Source organism: Narcine bancroftii, chromosome 1, assembly GCF_036971445.1.
Source record: "Narcine bancroftii isolate sNarBan1 chromosome 1, sNarBan1.hap1, whole genome shotgun sequence".
Taxonomy (NCBI): Eukaryota; Metazoa; Chordata; class Chondrichthyes; order Torpediniformes; family Narcinidae; genus Narcine; species Narcine bancroftii.
Genome location: NC_091469.1, coordinates 202193039 through 202208126, shown reverse-complemented (window position 1 = coordinate 202208126; position 15088 = coordinate 202193039).

The following is a 15088-nucleotide window of genomic DNA, read 5'->3' as shown; positions in this document are numbered from 1 at the left end:
TACATTTCTTATCCAATCTATATTCCTAATCAAGAGGGTTGGCAGCTCCCTGTTTTGTTTCTGCACATTGGGACTCAGAGATGGAGATAACACCAAGGATCACCGGTACCCAGACCACTGCACAGCTGTTCAAACTGGGTACTCGGCATCAACTCCAGCTGCCTTGTGGCTCCTCCTGGAGTTCTGTCGCCCCCTTGTGGTTGTTGCATTGTTGCACCTTCACAATCCAACAAAACTCTTGGCAAACACAAAATTGAAATTCAACGATAAAAAATGCCTGTAATTAAAAATTAACATTAGTGTCAGTGACCACTGTCAGAACTTCCATAATGGCACTAATGCCCTAGTGCAGACCTAGGATAATAGAAACATAGCGTTTCTCTGAAGGTTTCAACCATCCAGTCCTAATGCCAATTGCTCCGTACAAGCTTTCAACTTTAAAGGAGCCAAGTCAGTGTTTGTAAGTAAAATCCTGAAACTGTGAGGTCTGTCCCTGTGCTTGGCAGCAGCCATGAAGGGTTGCAAACTCTGGGAAGCAGCGGACTGGCGCAGGGCACCAGGACAATCCTACAGGAAAAGTGAGCATGGCAGCAGACCAGTGAGGGGCTCAGTGACTGTGGGCATCTTGCAGTCAAGGGTCACACACAGGCTGCTGAAGACAGGCTCGTGAGAACCAGGTACTGTATTGGACCCAGGATTCAGATTTATTGTCAGAGTACAGAATTAGAATCAGGATTTATTGTCATAAAATTCGGTGATTTGCGGCAGTATCCTAGTGCAAACATTCATATTATAATCATCTTACATCATTACAATTAAAAATAGAATACACTGGACAGAAATGGTTGTCAAAAGGTTTCTTCCTGAAAAAAATTGGGGATTATAATCAACAGCTTCAAGCTGGACACAAAGATAACTTCAGATTTGCTGCATCATGTAGGAAGTTGGAGAAACATTAATTTTTATTGAATTTAGCCTGTTTAATTGCATAATGATACTGACAAGTTGCATTAGTTCAACTGACAAAAATGTTTTGCCGCTGATTTTCTTTTATACTCAGCATCTGATGCGTCTTGTATCAGTGTCCAATAATAGTTGATCACCATTGATGGATTCCAGTTACACTGATAACAATTTTCCATGGTCACAATGTCCTGGTGAAACCTTTCACCATATTCGTCACTGACTGCACCAAGATCAGCTGGGATGATGTCCAAGTGCGAATGCAGAAAGTGAATTTTCAACGACATATTGGTTTTGTAGGCTTGAAATAGACTTAAAATACGACAAGAAATCACAAAAAATGGTTGTATCTAAAACTAAAAGTATGTGATATGATATTTTTAGGGTGATTTTCATGATCAGCAGCCCAAAATCTATAAAATGCACCCAAAAGTATTCAGGAAGAAATATCTTCTTTGACCAGTGTATTCAGTGGCTTAAATTCATGTACTTCCACTTAGGGGCCAGATCAGTGAGTTGACAACAAACCCTTCCTAGATTCAATGGGATCCTGCAGATGATCTCACGGCAATGGCAATACATGACGTTCATGAACAGAGATTTTATAAACTTAGATTTGAAGGTGGAACAAGCTATCTGAGCAGATCACAAAATTCCAGCAGTTAAAATTAATATAATTCATTTCTTTACAAGTAAATATTCTCCCAGCAAAATGAATCAAGTCCATCCTAAATCAGAGGATTTTATGGGTATCTCAAAGTTTATGGACCAATTATCCCACAAAATATGGGTGTTAAACCAGGGCCAGGCACTCCACGAGATAGTATTGATAGCAGCAAGAAATTGTTGTATCTGAATTATTTAAGATGTAAGGGTGTCCATAAGACCGCAAAAGCAAGGAAGTTATGCAAAGCGCATTTTTTACTGATGGTGCCACAGCTGAAGTATTACATCCTGTTCTGACCACAACTCAGTGTGAGACATCAAGTTCATTGAGGTCAGGTCCTCTTCTCATTCGCCTACCTTCCAGAACGTGTAGACAATGGGCTTTTCCAGTGTCCCACACCCTTACTTACTGTGCCATCAGTGGAGCCACTGCCAAAGAGCCTGAAGTCAGCAGAGAACACAAACCTTCACCAGGCCTGTTGGAGTAGAAGCAATAGAAGTAACAGTTCTTATCAGAGTTTCCTCGGACCAAATCGATCTGTGAGAAGTGAGAGCAATACCAGCAGCGACAAAGAAGACAACGGCAGCAGCAAGAACGGCAGCGGCAGAGGAGGCTGTCTGAGAGGATGAGTTCATCTGGAGTGAACTGGCTTGTTGATATGAGGGTGTATCCATGTGGACTGGAAGCGAATCTAACATCCTGTCCAGCTGCAAGCCTGCCTCTACAAGTTCAACAAAGACGGGTGCTGCAGGAAACCCTTCCTCAGCAACACTCAGGATCCACAACACTGTCTTAGCGAGGGACCTCTGTGCATAAATTCAAGGCAAAAGACATCTACTGCCTCCAGGATGTCGTGGACAATGGACACTTTGATGTGACTTTCAAAGCCACATTGAGATGGCAGAGACTGTTTCAGGTGTTCCATGAGAAGTGGAACATAGCTCCCCTCTCACTGTTCAGAATGCAGCCGTTCTTCACCCTTACGACACAGAAGGAGCGGGTGATAACAGTACACATGTTCAACCTGCATGTGCCAGCTGTTGAGTCCTCACCTTCCTTGGGCATTATGTAGAGGGAACAGGGACCTGTGTGGACGTCAAGGATATGTTTGGAATTTGGACCAGCAAGTACCAAGTAAAGGTTAAGCTGAGGGAGGACAGTTAAGGGGGCATCATCCACTCCCCTCCGTGTTTGCCAGACAACCCAGAGTTTGCAGAAACTGCAACAGATCAGGTCATGTGGCAACCCAATGCAGTGTGGTCATCTGTGGCAGGTCATGTGGCAACCCAATGCAGTGTGGTCATCTGTAAAATCTGCAAAAAATAGGGCCACCAGACCAAGGACTGTGGACAAAGCAAGTGCTACAACCTGTGCGGTGAGGCAGGCCACCTCTGCAAGGCCTGCCCAAAACGGGTCACTACTTATGCACAAGTAGAAAGGGGCCAACATCACCCCTGAAATCACAATGGAGAACGAGGCTCAGAGTCCCAGAGACCGGGAACAGAGGAGGAGATGAAGCCACAGGCACAACCAACCACCAGACCCCAGCCACAAGTGTGAAGGCCCTTTTGGAGGAGGCAGACACAATGGAGGAGAGAGCCATGAAGGAGGAATGGCAGATTGTGGGCAAAAGTAAAAAGGAGCAGGATCTGTCAAGAAGGAAACCAGCAAAAGCAACAATAAGCCGGGGAAAGAAAAGGGCAAAGGCGCAAGCTGAAGCCAGCAGCCTCTCTGCATCGGAGGAGGAAGCCGGCACAAGCACTGGACACTGACAAAGGAACCGGAAGGAGGGAAAGTAAAAATGGAAGGTGGCAGACTACAACCAGGCAGCAACCCCCAGGCCTGGGAGACCGTGAGCAAGGTGGAGGCTGACAGCCCCCTGCCTTGGGAGACCAGGATCAATACAGATGCTGTGGCCTCTCAGCCATGGTCAATGTCCCAAGGAACAGAGGAGCACAGCCAGATTCCACCCCCCCCGCCCCCCCCCCCCACCCCCACATCAGTGACACTACCAGCGAGGCCCGAGGAAACTCCAGTTCCAGAAGAGGAAGGGCATACCTTGTTCCTGAGCCCTCAGTTAGTACATGCCCAAGAGGTGGGCATGTGGGCTCAGACTGACGGATACTAACTGTTGGCCCAAAGCCTGTTGGTTTTTCAGCATACTGAGATGTCAGTGAGGGAATGCTACTGCAGCCTGGCACATTCCAGGCTGTGGGACTACGTACTGAGGGATGTGCTGAGGCTTGGTGCAACCAATACAAGGGCACTGTGGGGAAAGAGTACTATTTAGAGGCCCCTCCCCATTACCAGGCTCTGAGGGGCCAACACTGAGGGGAAGCTCCTTAGACCAACAGAGAGGGGGGAGCAAGGAGTTGCAGGGTGGTGACTGAGTATTAAGGCAACAATGTTAAACATGAAATGTACATTGATGAGATGACTGACACAATGTAAAAAGCTTCTGAACAGTTTTTCCTGTACTTTAATAACTTGCTCGATATGGGATGACTGACACTATGTAAAAATTTTGTAAATTCCTTACTCAATAGGATTGAAACTACAAATGTAAAGAGTGGAACAGCCTTTGGTCTTGTATATAATTTATTGCAAATAAAGTTTATTTTTTGGGAAAAAAACAAAAGAGTGGAAGGAAGGCAAGATCACCGGAGACCCTCCAACTCTCAGTCTACAGTGATGACCAAAATGTAGAAGGAGATTATGTTCTGGCTGAAGTACACAGCACAAACCCATGGGGATGGGAAAATACACAACCTAGGGATGTTGAAAGCAGATTGTTTACTTAAGATTTGTGTCAAACAAATTTGAATTTATGTTAACTATCAGGTGATTGGCAAAATTCTGATGTTCACAAGACAATGAAGTTTGTCAATCGTTAGAAAAAAAATCACTCAGAATGTCAGCTGTGTTCACACTGCTTGTAGCCGTGCACTGCCCACAAATGACAGTTCAAATTACAGTACGGGTATATGATCCTTTATCCGGAACCATTGGGGACAGTGTATTCCAGTCGCCCAGCCGCCTCCCCAACCGCGCTCCCTCGGCCGCCCAGATGTCTCCCCCGACCACCGGTCCCTCGGCCGCCACTCCCTCAGCCACCTGGCTGTGTCCCCCAACCGCGGTCCCTCAGCTGCCTGGCCACCTCCCCCGACCACCGGTCCCTCAGCCGCCCGGACATCTCCCCCAACCACTGGTCCCTCGGCTGCCCAGCCGTCTCCCCCGACTCCCGTTTCCTCGGCCTCCAGTCCCTCAGCCGCCCGGCCGCCTCCCCCAACCATGATCCCTCAGCTGTCTCCCCCGACCGCCGGTCCCTCGGCCGCTCGGACGTCTCCCTTGACCGCCGGTCCCTCGGCCATCTGGCAGTCTCCCCCAGCCACCTCCCGTGACCACCCACCAGTCTCCCCCGACCGCCGGTCCCCACTTGTCAGAATTTGGAGCTTTCTGGATTTTAGATGTCCAGATAAAGAATCGTGTACCTGTACCTACAGCCACAGAATCAGGATGCTTCTCCCTGCAACACAAATGCTGGCAAATTAAACAACGGCCCATCCCAATCTCAGAATACTACTGATAAGTTCCACCTACCAGATAAGGCAAGCAGTATTAGATAGGTTCATGTTGCTTATACGTGCCTAGAAAATGCCTTAAGAACAGAAATGAAGAGACACACAGCAGCAACACAGTTCACTGCCCAGACCTGGAGCTTAGTGGGAGCTGCAAAGTGACTCCCCTCCAACATCCACCAGCCCTCTATTCTCCCACGGTCGAAGATGACCTCCTGGACACCCTTTTCACCATCACTAACCCTCTGCCCCCACTCCTGTCCACCCCTTCCTGAGCCCTCAGGACTGGCAACTGTAACTCCTCTTGGATCTCTGGGGCTCCATCCTGAAAGCCAATCAAAGGACAAGGTGTTGATCATTCCATGATTTTGAACTGCACCAACATCAGTGATGAACTAGCAGCTCCCTGGGTGAGGTGGAACAGCACTGAGGTGAAATGCTACTTGTGAAATTAATCCTGACATCTCCAACCATTGTTCATTGTTCTGTGTTTAACAGGAGCATGTTCCAGAGATGGTCCCATTCCAGGAGAGGTTCTAGATTCTGACTTCCCCTCCTCTAACCCTGTTGATAAACCCAGGGGAAGGGTTCTTCCAAGGCCACATTTTGCTGGCCTTAAGACAACCTGACAATTTGGAAACCCAGAGGAAGGAGTTATGATTAAAACCAGCAGCAATGAATGGAACAAATCTTCCCCATGGGATAATCAACATGCAGGTGAATGATGTCACTGAAATCTCATACCTGTGTGGCCTTTTGCTTTAACCAGAGTTTTCCTATTTCCAGTGTCTCCAAACATTAACATCATCAGAACCTGTGATGAGGAGGTGTCCATCGCAGGAGACGGGTGCAGTGGTTTGCCTGACCAAACAAACCAAGTCACTGCAAGGTCTGGGGACCATGCCCTCTCCTTTTTGTTCCAACCATTTATCAACATCTTATAAACAAAAACTGAACATTCTGGAGTTCTGAAATAAAGACAGAAACTGCTGGAAATGCTCAAGAAATGCTCAGGAAAAGCTCAGATAAACACTCAGAGAAAGCTTGGGAAAAGTTCAGGGAGTCACTCAGGAAATGCTCTTGGTCCGTAGCCTCTTGAGTTCAGGAACAAGGCTTCATCAGCTACTTATTTAGTGTGTCAAGAACCTGAAAATTTAGGCACTAAGTTCCACCCTTGATTGCTTCTCCCCTGAAATTTTCTCCACCGACTGAATAGTTTGTTGAGGGAGACAAGTACAGTACTTTTTATTCTCCCTCAATTATGCTTCTCATAATTTTATATATCACTTTTCAGCATTCTGTAAGTAGATCCAGGTCAATGCAATCAATTCCATCCCTGGTATCTTGCTCAAAAATCTCCTCCACACCTTCTGTCATGTTCCCCCATCCTTAAGGTAACGCACACCAAACTTTGTTCTCTAAGATTGGCAACAGCAGAATTTCATAAACCTCTAATTTTATCTCCCTGCTCTGAACTCTGGTATTCAGGGACTTTGAATACTAAATTTAAAAAAAATGCCAAATATTCTGACCTTTCTTGGTGGATTCTCATTTTGTACCAGGTGAAATGTTACACCTCCAGATCCAGAGATGTTGCAGTGAAGGTTAACCTGGCATAATGGCATGGGGCTCCAGCTGAGTGGGGAGAATGAGAATGGATTTCGCTGAGGGAAAATGAGATAGAAGGCCTGAGACTAATGGTGTGCCTCAAGGATCAGTGCTACATCAATGATCTAGATGATAATGTGGTAAATTGGATTAGCAAGTTTGAAGATGACACTAAGATTGGAGGTGATGTGGACAGCAAGCAAGGCTTTCAAAGCTTGCAGAGGGATCGGGACCAGGTGGAGAAATGGGTGGCAAAAAAAGCAAATGGAATTCAATGCAGACAAGTGTGAGATGTTGCATTTTGGAAGGAGAGACCAAGATAGGACATAGACAGTAAATGGAAGGGCACTGAACAGAGAATCTGGGAATACAGATACACAATTCCCTGAAAGTGATGTCTCAGGTATGGGGATGTAAAGAGAGCTTTTGGCACATTGGCCTTTATAAATCAAAGTATTGAGTGCAGGAGTTGAGTTGTTATGGTAAAGTTGCACAAGACATTGGTGAGGCCAAATCTGGAGTGCTGTGTCCAAATATACAATTTTGGTTTCCAAACTACAGAAAAGATATCAATAATATTGAAAGAGTGCAGAGATTTACTAGAATGTTGCCAGGATTTAAGGAACCAAGTTTCAGTGAAAGGTTTAACAGGTTAGGATTTTATTCCCTGGAGCGTAGAATGAGGGGAGATTTGATAGAGGTATTTAAAATTATGAGGGGAATCGACAAGAGTAAATGTAGATAGGCTTTTTCCACTAAGGGTAGGCAAGATACAAACCAGAGGACAGGGGTTAAGGGTGAAATGGAAGAAGTTTGGGTGAACATTCAGGGGAATTTCTTCGCACAGAGAGTGGTGGGAGTAGGGAACGAGTTGTCAGCTTGAACTGGTAAATGTGGGCTCAATTTTAACATTTAAGAAACATTGGACAGGTATAAGGATGGTGGGGTATAGAAGGATGTGGACTAGGTGCAGGTCAGAGGGATTAGGTAGAATAATAGTCTAGTGCATACTAGAAGGGCTGAAGGGCCTGTTTTCTGTTCTGTGGTGTTCTATGTATATCAGTAATAACCCAGGGATCCGGCGCTAATATTCTTGGATTCAAGACTGCTCCTTGCACTCTCTACCATTGCTCTCCTCTCCTATCCCTCCACTCTAACACCCTCAAGATTACAAACTTTTTTCTACACTGACTGGTCTCTCTCTGGTACTCTGCATTCTATCTTCTTTTACATCTGTACTAGGTATGGATTGACCAGCTATATTGTTTGCAAAACGAATTTTCTCACTCTACATTGGCACATGTGCCAATTCTAGCTGCCTACTGCGGCATGCGTGGGGAAGCTTTTTACTAAGATTTCAGTAAAATGGAAGGCTGTTGACCTCCACATGGACCCTCGACTTTTCCTCACTGCTCTGTGTTTTCACTGAGACATCTTGCGAGTGGCCAAAGAATTCAGAGAATTTAGGAGTTGCTGCAAGTTGCGAGAAGCTGTTCTGAGGAGAATTGAAGCTGTGGGTTCTGAACAGCCTCAACTGCTTCAACTCTACACTCACTAAGTAAGAAGAAAAGAACATTCATTTCTATAACAATTTGCTTGTGTCCTTGTAAAAGATCTCACCAGAAACATCTTGCGGTTCCTATTCTAACCTTGAGCAACAACACATATTCCTCCTGGGCAGCCTAAAATCTAATGGCAGGAACAATGAATTTTCAAGATAAATATAACTCCTCTCCCTATTTGGTCCCACTGTTTCTAACCATAGTCATGTTTTCCTGCTATCATCTCCGCAAAGTGGTCTCCTCCCTTCAATCTCTCCACAGCTCCCATCTTCTTCTGTCCAACACTCTTCAACCTCTTGGCCTGTCCCCAGTCCTTCCCCTTTTCCCTCTTTGACTATTTCTCTCCTTGGACACCACCTGACCTGCTGAGTCTCTCCAGATTCCCTTGTTCCCATTTTAATGTTGGAAACATGGCAGTAAGATCCTACCATTAGCAATACAACAATAACCAGGTGTGCAGCATGGAATCAGGAGCTGTGGCCAAATTGTCCAAGATTCCCATCAAAACTCACCCCATTGGGCAAATATCTCTGAAAACCTTTCCAATGCTTGTACCTATACAAATATAGTTACCTGTTTTACTGACCCATCTCTACCACTTTGTTCCTCATGCCTACCATTCTCCAAGTGTGAAACACTTGCTTCTCCTTTACACCTTTCCTAAACCTGTACCTTCTACTTTTAGACTAATCCATTCTAAAATTGCAGATTCTGGGACAAATATTGCCTCAGACCATTTGAAGGGCATGATGCTTACATTACTGAACAGGTAAACTTGAGTTTTCCAGGAACAAATGACAGTTCAAATTTTTTCCATGGCAGCAAATAAAAATAATTTGGAATTTAATAAAAGAACAAACAAATCTGGGTAATGCTATCCCTGAAATGCTGGATTGCCATTGGAAACCCTAATGGTTCTAAAAGAGAAAACCTCTTTCCTTTTAAGGAATATAACTTCTGGCATTGATGTAAAAATCTGAAAACTGTATTAATATAAGAGCAGCATGGTTAATGCAACACTGTTACAGTGCTAGTGACCCGAGTTTGGACCGTGGGGGGACCCATCCAGCGTTGCACTGAAGAAGTCAGCCCGACGTTGACAGGGGTCCAAACCTGCAGTCGAACAGGGCATCCAGCAGCAACTGCAGGTGAAGAGGGAGAAGAAAGTCCTGCACTGCTGGAGACACAGGAAAAAGCAACCTTAACTGCAGCAGCCACAATTAAGGAAGGTAGGCCTCAAGGTGGTACTTTTGAGATGTCTCAAGGATCTGAAGAGTCTGGGATTGAAGCAGTCTTTACTGTTTTAGAAGGTATTGCTAAACAGATGGTGACTTCACAGATGAATCAAGGATTTATGGATATGAAGCACAGAATGAACAATATTTGTGAAGAAGTGTCATCTGTAAAAAAAAGATATGACTACAGTAAAAGCTGATATTAGTAAATGTCTGAAGGCCGTTGATATAGTGCAGGATAATTTTAAGAAAATTGAAGAGGCTTTTCTTGAATGTAGAGATCAAGTGGAACAAAATAGAGAAAAAAATAGAAAAAGTGAAAGATTCATTCGCGGGCTGGGAAATTCAGAAGAGAACTGTTGAAGAAGAGTGATTCTTTGGAAAACAAAGCCGGTGTAATAATGTGAAGATAGTGGGACTTCCAGAAGATATTGAAGGCTTGGAGCCAATTAAGTTTTTTAAGAAATGGATTCCATATATTTTGTATGCTGAGTTTTTTCCAGGTGGCTTGGAATTGGATAAAGCACATAGAGCATTGAAGAAGAAACCTTACCCAGGACAGCCGCCTTGGGTTGTTCTAATTCGATGTTTGAAATATCAGGACAGGGAGATGATTTTGCGGATGGCTGTTCAAAAATCCCGTCAAAATCAGGCTCCATTGATGGTTCAGGGTAATAGTATTCTTTTATGCAAATTTGAGTCAAGAGATAATTAAGAGACGCAAGGAATATAAAGACGTATTGTGGAGAAAAGGGTATAAGTTTACCTTTCGGTATCCCGCTGTGTTGAAGATTTATCGATGGAGATTTAATGTAATGTTATTGAAACAACCTACATACATTAGCTATATTAAGGAACATATTGTATCCTTTCTACAGATAAGTACTAATTCAGTACAGAATAATTTTGTTTTATGGGATGCTTTGAAAGCACATTTGCAAAGTCAATTTATTAGTTATTCTACAAGAATTAAGAAACAATTTTTGGCGGAGAGTTTGACTTTGGAGAAGGAAATAGCAGTTTCGAAAAAGACTTCCACAGAAGATTTTAAAAAAAGCATTGTTGACCAAATTGAAACTTTATTATAATACATTACAAACGTATCAATATGAACGATTAATACAGAGATCTAAACAACGTTATGAATTAGGGGATAGAGCCCATAAGGTTTTGGCTTGGCAGTTGAAAGCTGAACAGGCTTCAAGAACCATTAATGCTGTAAAAAAGAATTCAACAGTTACCTATAAACCTCAGGAAATTAATGATCAATTTCATTCATACTATCAAAAGTTATATACTTCTGAAGGGGTTTAAGAAAATGGTTCTTTTGAATCTTTTTTATCTGCTTTAGATTTGCCGGTTTTAAAGGATGAGGACATGCAGGAATTGGAGGCCCCATTTACAGATTTTGAAATTAAGGAGGCTATACAGATTATGCCAAATGGGAAATCTGGTGAGGATGGGTTCACTGCAGTTTTATAAGGAGTTTTATGAAATTTTTTTCCCCGTATTTATGGATGTGCTTAAACAGGCAATAGATGAGCAATCATTACCAAATTCGTTCTCAAGAGCAATAATTACAGTAATTCCAAAGAAAGACGGCGACCCTTTGAAAGTAGCTTCATATCGACCAATTTCTTTATTGAATGTAAATTATAAAAGTGCTAGCAAACAGACTCACTAAATATTTAAAATTGGTACATGTTGATCAAGCAGGCTTCATTAAAATAGGTATGCTTTGGATAATATTCTTAGATTGATTACTTTGACAAATGCATCGAGACATCAGCCCAACCAACCAATGATCATCACACTCGATGTGGAAAAAGCATTTGATCCAGGGTAATGGCATTTTTTATTTAAAGCACTAGAAAAATTTAAATTTGGGCCACTTTTTGCAGGTTGAGTCAAGGCACTATATAAAAATCCAGTTACAAAAGTGGTGATGAATGGTCAAACTTCTTCATCATTTAAATTATCGAGATCAACGCTTCAAGGTTGTCCATTGTCACCAGCCTTATTTGCATTGGTCATAGAGCCATTCACTCAAGCTATTAGACAAAATTATAATATTAAAGGTATAAAAATTGCAGATGAATACAAGATTAATTTATTTGCAGATGATGTTTTGATATATTTAACAGAGTATTTGAAACACTTACAAGAGTGTTTGAAGAAATATGGAGTAATGTCTGGGTATAAAGTTAATTGGGATAAAAGTGAAATATTACCAGTTTCAGATGATGATTATACTGATTGTAAACAGATTACAATGTGGCGATAGTCTAATAAAATTAAATATTTAGAGTTAACAGCTGACGTAAATTATCAATCTTTATATAAATTAAATTATGTACCGTTATTTTTAAAAAATTAAAATAGACTTGAATAAGTGGAAAGATCTTCCTTTAACATTAATAGGCCGCATGAATTGTATTAAGATGAACATTTTTCCACGTATTCAATATCTTTTTCAATCAATTCCATGTGTGCTTTTCAGGAATTGAATACTGTGGTGAGAATGCTAGAGTAGCATTGCAGAAATTGACTTGGAAATATACTTTAGGGTGACTTCAATTGCCTTATTTTCAGAATTATTATGAGGCTGCACAATTAAAATTTGTTAACAGGATGTTAAATGTTACTCAACCTCCTGGCTTGGCTAAAGTTGAATTGGCTTGTATTTCTGAATCACAAGTTCATCAATTTAAATTGAAGTGGAATTGTTATTTGCTACAGGGATATAATATGCCAGTTTTAAAACATTTATTCACGATTTGGTCTAAAATAAATTATGTTATAGGCTCTAGGGGTAAGATTATGGCCCGAACCCCATTATGTCAAAATAAAGTTATTCCTTTCTCGATGAATAATCCATATTTAAAGATTTGGAATTCTAAGGGTATAAAGGTGATAGATGAATGTCTTGAAGATGGACAATTTCTTTCTTTCTCTAGTCTTAGGGAGAAGTATGGGATATCATCTAATTCTCTATTTGTATTTATCAAGTGTGAGCTTTGGTGACAGATAATTTTGGAAGAGAAATTATGTTACCTAAATTTGCTAAGTTTGACCTTTTGATTTTGGAAACATTAAAAAAGGGATTTATTTCAGAAATGTATGCTTTGTTACAAGATGAATAAATCAGATTTAAGTAAATCTAGATTTAAGTAGGAAGAAGATTTATCTTTTGATATATCTCAAGAGGTTATGGGTCAAGATAACGCAAGATATAGTCTAGTTAATTATAATTTTTTGCATCAGTTATACCCGACTCCCAAGAAGTTAAAAAGGTATGGTTTTAGTAATTCAGATTTATGTTTTAGATGTGGAGTTCATACTGGAACGTTTGTACATGCAGTTTGGTCTTGTGATAAAGTTCAACCATTTTGGAAATTTTTTTTAAAATTTTGGAAGAATATTTAAGATTAAATTACCACTGGACCCATTAATTATTTTGTTGGGTTATACTGTATTTTTAGTTACTGGTTTAGGGTTGGACAAGTTTCAGATGGCATTTGTTCGTTTGGCATTTGCAGTAGCGAGGAAATATATTGTGATAACAATGGAAAGACAATGTGGAATTAAATATAGCCCGCTGGCATAATGAGTTGAGATCTTGTATTTATATGGAGAAAATAACATGTAATTTGCATGATAATTATTCTTTTTTTTTGTTCAGATGTGGTCACCTTATTTGAAATTTATGGGTTTGGAAATATCTTAATTTTTTTTATTGTAAGTTTGACACATCACACAGCGTATGTAATTAACTGATGTATGTCTTTTTGCTCCCCTGTTGTGGGTGGGGGTGGGTTTTGTTTATTTTTTTATTTCAAAAGATATGAGATTATAATGATGTCTTTCACCTGCTTGTTGATGATCCTCAAATATTTGTGATTTGACAGCTCTGCTAACATTTGCAGCCTTGGTCGGACTAAATTTATTAGAACTCCCTGTTATTTCTTTTTTATTGCAACCCCACATTCTGTAAGATGTACACAACTGTATGTATGTCAAATATAAACTGTTAATCTGTTTGCAGAATCCTTCTCATTGTTCCTTCTCACAGTTATTTTGTGGCAAGTACATTTAAACTTTAGCTGTTTGCTTCGCAACTGTTTAACATAAGGCACGTTAAAAGGGAATTTGCCAGCTTCTAGTGCAAGCAAGTACCTGAAAAATCATTTGATTTGAAATACATAAATTATTCATTCAATGGATGAACATTTACTGAGGTTGGCAGGTTAATTTAAAAAAATCTGTGGAGGGAAAGACAAGCATATATGCGTGCACACATGCTGCCTGAACTGGTGACTATTCCCAGCATTTCTGTTTTTATTTCAAATTTCAAACATTTTAAATTTTTCTTCCTTTTCAAACACCATCTGAATGTTGCTTCTATCTAACAGGTCCAGGAAAGCTTGTGCATTCTTTGGTGTCAGTTAATTCTTTCCCAATGGGTCCTCTAATTGCACTGCAAGGCTATGGGACAAAGCAGCAGCAAGGTGCACACACACTGGGTGAGCCCTTGATGAGATAAGGAGTTGTCTATCCCAACATATGAAGACAGGCTTTGGCGGATTGACCAGACAAGACCAATGGAAGGTGTAACTGTCAAGAAGGCAGTCTCTACAATCATTGTGGAACGTGAAGAACATGACAAGACACAGAAGAAGTCTGTGCCTAGTCCCATCTCCAGCCACCTCAACTTTTGTCCTGCCACTGGATCCAGATGGGAATTGAAAAGAGAGTGAGGCTGATGCTGCGCAACTCTCCTTCACTTTAGGGAATTTAAACTAATAAATAGTTGCTTGAAAGCTAAGTGAGATACTTATTAGTGACACATTTTCAATAATATCTGCACTGATGCTCCGTGAATAGAGAGTAACATTAGTGCTAACAGTCAACTAAAGTTATGAGTGTTTCTCTCACCCTTTTGCATCACGTTTTTAATATTCGATCTGAAGCTCCCCTGGGTGTCATACATTACTGCACATGCTCCAAGTAAACAATTTAAACCAATTTTGGCTCCTAAATTCACTTTAATCCAAATCAAGTGCTAGTCTCAAAATCATCATCATTACCCTCTTCAACCTTTGAAGTCCTTTGGCGATGGGTGGGCGACGAAGCAGCAGATGTGGATACACTGGGAGCTGTAGTCATGGACGTGCCCACAGGCGGCTCATTTCTCACTGACTGAAGCAGCAGTGAAAGTCCACGTCTACCTGGACAAATGAACAACCCTCTTCAGGAACACACTGCTCACCTCCATAGCATGAGGAAAGGGCTAGAAAATATGCCCTAAATGTTGTGTGCTTCACTACACCCTGGCCAGTTTACCACAACTGGCGGGGGATCCCAGTCGAATAAACACAACAAAACACAAGGTGAAACAGGTCACCATTAGCACTTGGAACATGCGTACACTTTTGGACAAACCTACAGCAGACAGGCCAGAGAGAAGAACAGTCT